The sequence below is a fragment of the Gossypium hirsutum genome, chromosome D03 (assembly GCF_007990345.1).
Source record: "Gossypium hirsutum isolate 1008001.06 chromosome D03, Gossypium_hirsutum_v2.1, whole genome shotgun sequence".
In the NCBI taxonomy this organism is placed as follows: Eukaryota; Viridiplantae; Streptophyta; class Magnoliopsida; order Malvales; family Malvaceae; genus Gossypium; species Gossypium hirsutum.
In genome coordinates, this window is record NC_053439.1 from 36,084,394 (window position 1) to 36,089,604 (window position 5,211).

Here is a 5,211-nt window from a genome sequence, read left to right on the forward strand (position 1 = left end):
TGAAAAAAAAATATTTAGATTTTAAAATTTTGAAAAAAGAAAACTTAAATTTTCAAAATTATATATTCTAAAAAAACTTAAATTGTTTTGAATTTAGATATATTGTTTTAAATTTTTAGAATTTAAAATTTATGAAAAATTGTCTAGAATAAATATATTTGAAATTTTAATTTGCAACTATTTAAAATTTAAATACCTCTTTTTAATTTTTATAATTTTTTCTATTTTTATATATTATTTTGACTTTTTAAAATTTATATTTATATACTTTAGAAATTTATAAAAAAATATTTTTTAGACTTTTTTGAATTATTTATATATTAGATATGATTTTTTAATATTTTTAATCAATATAATATATAATATTTTTTAAAAAAAGACATGGCGTGTTCTAATATCACTACGTGGGCGGTCAGCAGTGGTCAACACCAGTCCACATCGGTCAATGATGGTCAACATCAATCAATGTCCAATTAATGATGGGTCAAAGTCAAAATTATTTTTTAATTTAAATTTAATATTTTTATTTTAAATAAACTTAATTGCCACGTGGCACATTGTGATTAGTTAGATGTGTCACTTGGCACATTCTAATTGGCACCACGTGGCGACCTATTTTTTTAACACAGTTACAAGAAAAGGCTGAACCAAGTAACAGAATGATAGTTTAATTACCATTTTGGGACAAAATAAAGTTTAAGTACCAAAGTTAGAAGAGGCATAATCTGAAGGCCAAATTGAGCATTAAGTCTTTTACTTTATCTAAATAACGCAAAGTAACATTATTCAAAACAATACTAGCTTAACATAATTAATTCTAATATATTAATTAACTAATAATTAAGATGTTTAATTACCTATTCAAGTAATGACTTTATTTTATATGGATAAAATTAGCACTATTATAAAATAAAACACTGTTGTAAAATAAAGAGAGATAGAGAGAATAAAAAATAAAGAAAATATGAAAGCAATAGAGAATGTACTTTATTAATCAAAAGGGGTGATTACAATGCTTCATCAGAGTCTCTATTTATAGGCATAAGAAGTATAAAAGAAGTAGAGATCTAATTCTAATAACTATTAGAATTTAAAGTACATCAAAACTTTATCTTGATCATGATGAACATCCACTTAATAAGATATTCATTACACTCCCCTTGGATGTCCATTGGTAGATAATGTGCCTCATTAAAATCTTATTAGGAAAAACCCTGTGGGATAAAAATCTAATGAAGGAAAAAGAGTACACGATCTATAACACACATAATATGCTGCATCATTAAAAATCTTACTAGGAAAACCCAATGGAATAAAACATTGATCAAGGGAAAAAGAGTGCAACGCGTATTTACTCCCCCTCATGAAAACATCACATATTTTCTCATATTCTACGTATTCAATCTTGAATACTAGTTTTTCAAATGACTATTTGAATGTATTTGCTAAGTATTTATATTACCATTCTTTTAAAAGTCAAGAGTGAGGGAAATTTGGGGAAATATATTTTGATCTCTTCAAGAGATTCAACAATAATCATAACAAACCTTAATCATGATTCTTTTATAAAAACACAAATAGATATTTTGGATCATTTATAATCCTTCTTTAACTACTATCCACTAAGTCAAATTTACCACATATGCTCAAATTATTTCAATTCATATAAATGAAAAATTTCTCGAGAATTTCAATATGCTTCTAGCATCCTAAATCCTTCAAAGATTTTAATATAAACTTTACTATATAGTGATTCATAAAAGGTTGTAACAATAACCATTAAACACAAGTTAAAGCTTTTATGAATTATTAATTTAAAAATATATCTAAAGGTTATTGCATCCACCACAAAAAGAATATTATATATTATCATAATCAATGCCAGGACTTAGCGAAAAACTTCATATTGTTTGTAACAGCCTGGTTTAGACCCTAGTTGGACAGTGGTTTCGGGACCACAAATTCTAGTCAGAAAAATATTTTAATATTATTTTCCGTGCTTATAGTATGTGAATTGATATGTGTAAAATTTTCTTTATTTAATTTATCTATTGGTGTGCTTAATTTGTGAAAAGGTCTAAATCGCATAGAAAGTAAAAGTGGCTTTCTTATTGTTAATATGCTAATTTGTTATGATTTGATTTATGTAAAGGTCCTTAAATGGTAATTATCCCATTTTTGTGATAGTGGATGATAGTTGAATGGCACATGGTGTAATTACTAATGTTATTCGTGGTTAATTAGGTAAATTAGTAAATAATGTTAAATTAAAATAAAACAAAATGTATTGTCATCTTCCACTATTCATCTTCACTGAAAATTCAATGAGAAGAAATCCATTGTTGGCTTTAAGATTCGGCCAAGCTCTCACTGCCCAAATAGGTATGGTTTTAGCTTCGTTTTTAACGATTTCTACGTTTTTGAGATCGTTGCAGCTTAATCTGGCTAGCCCGTATCTCTGATTTCAAAACTGTTAAAGTATTGAATGTTGCCATTGTTGAATGCATAAATATTTTGATAGTTGATAATGGAAAATAAATCATTGTTGTTAGATATGTAAGTTTTGTTAATGAATTTTTTTATAAAAATGTCAATTTTGGACTAAATTGTGAATTATTGAAATTATGTGACTCAAATGTGAAATAAATGATAGAATTGGGCTGCGAGGGACCTAAGGTAAATTTGTCCCAACTAGAGTATGTTGAAATTTTGAATATTTTGAGTTGTTTTGAAATAGGAACTAAATCGAGAAAATGTGAAATGTTAGGGGCTAAAATGTAATTTGTCGATTTATGTGTTTTTGAATAAATTTGAATAAATATATGATTAAACATGTTAAATTTGTATTGAAATAGATCAAAAAAAAAGAAGAAATCAGATTTGGAACGGGAGAAATCAAAAGTTGTCGAATAGTCGTTTTGTTTTGTTCGTCTTCGTCCAAGGTAAGTTCGTAAGTGAATAAATGATGTTAAATTGAATGTATTTATTTTATACATAGTTGAATTGAATTGTATGTATGTATACTACAATGTTGAATTGAATTTAGCATAGGATGATTAATTACGAGCTTAATTCGATTAATTTACGACATCTGAAAGCTGTATGAACCACAACAATTTTGATACGTGATATCGTATAAGACCACATCTGGGACGTTGGCATCGATTTGAGATTTACGTGTAAGACCATGTCTGGGACATTGGCATCATATATGATTTCGTGTAAGACCCTGTTTGGGATAGTGGCATCGTTATTTGAATACATGTAAGACCACGTCTGGGACGTTGGCATTGTACGAGCTTTTTAGCCATCCGAGTATCATTTTTTATTTCGAATGGTACAACAGGAAGTGATATGGCAAAATCGAATGTGGGTTTGAATTAAACAATTCAGGCATGTTTGAGTTCTATGAATTTTGAAAGTAAAGGTAAGTATTGTGTATAACATGAAAATATGAAGTAATCACTTAAATATGATTATATATATGTGTGTTCAAGATTGGGAGAATTTGGCATACTTGTATAAACTATATGTGTTCTTTAAAAAGCAAACTATTTTCTTATGACTTACTAAGCTATTTAAGCTTACTGTGTGTTTGTTCGTTCGTTGTTTTATAGATTTTGGAAGCTAGTTATGAGCTCGGGGATCATCAAGAAAGTTCGTCACACTATCAATTTCTATTTCGATATTTTGAAAGCTTGAAACTTTGAACATGTGGCATGTATAGGCTAACAATTTTTTTATTTGGTCATGAAGTGTGTATATATTTAGCCATGCGAAAATGGCTTAATCCTGACATTAATGTTTATGTGTATTCGGTCATGGAAATAGCTTATTATGGATATGTATTTGATGGTATTTTGGCTATATAATTTTGGTTGGTATATATAAGTAATGATATGTTCTATGAATGTTTTTGGTTGATTGTTTTGGTATGGATCTAAATGATAAAAGATGGTTAAGATATAGGTATGTAATGGTTAAGCATGCATATATTATATACTTGAATGAGTCAGTTTTTAGGTACGGTTCAAGATGAAAATGGCATGAATTATTTTTGGAGGTTTAATGTGATGATCGAATATGTGGTTAAGGGATTGCCTATGTGTATGTATTTTGAAGCATGCGATTTAGGTGTGCTTTAGGTGTTATATGTGTAAGAGTATGCCCAAAGATCAATCATGAGATGGTTGTTATAACATACTTGATTTACCATGTTTATTAATATAAGCCGTTGCCATTATTATTTCAGTTTCTTTTCTGTGTGTAAAAATAAATTGTTTTATAATAATGTCCTGAGAATAATATGATTATTCTTAAAAGATCCTTAGTCAAGTATTATTGTTGACTAGGACAACAATAATGCATTAAGACTAACATGTAGTTGATTGATGATAAAGAGTTGTCATTGATATGGAGTGTCAAAATAAATGCATGAATATGTGTGTTAGAGAACAAGATATTGGACTGACCCGCTATGAGTATGTTTCTTGGATTATTATGTAATTGTCACAACATTCTCATAGTGATTAATATGTATATGATCCTCAGACTTGAGATCATCATTATCCCAACATCGTGAGTTGTATATTTTGATACAGTCAAACGTACACCGTAACTAGTTGTTCTATAAAGGCTGATGTTGTATATACCACGACCTATGTAGAGGGATATGGTTGATCAATATAGGATAAGTCCCTCCTACATAATGGGAGTAATATCTTAGGCCACTTGATTGAGTGAGACTAGAAATGCATGGTCCTGCTCAAATAAGTTGATATGAGATGTCATACTTATTTATATATCATAATCTACTCAAGATATCAAGGAACATGGGATGGACTATGCAAGTGTGACTATTCCATAACTTGTGTCCATTCCAGAGATAAAGGACGTAAGGATTAATGCATGAAAGGTTAATCACAAAAAGGTTATGTCGAATCAGGACTTCTTGTAACTTAGATAGCAATGATGCATTTCTAGATGTCACTCATTGTTTGTAACATTAGAACCGTTCTAGTATTACTGCTAACGTTACAAGAACCTACAAGGTCACACCCTATGGTTGAAATGAACGGAATAAAACATAGTTGGTATTGTTTTTGGTTGTCACATGAATTAAATTAATTATAGAATTAATTTAATTGGGCAATCAAATATCGAACATATTATATGTACAAGGATGTTGTACACATAAGGAGAACATTGTTC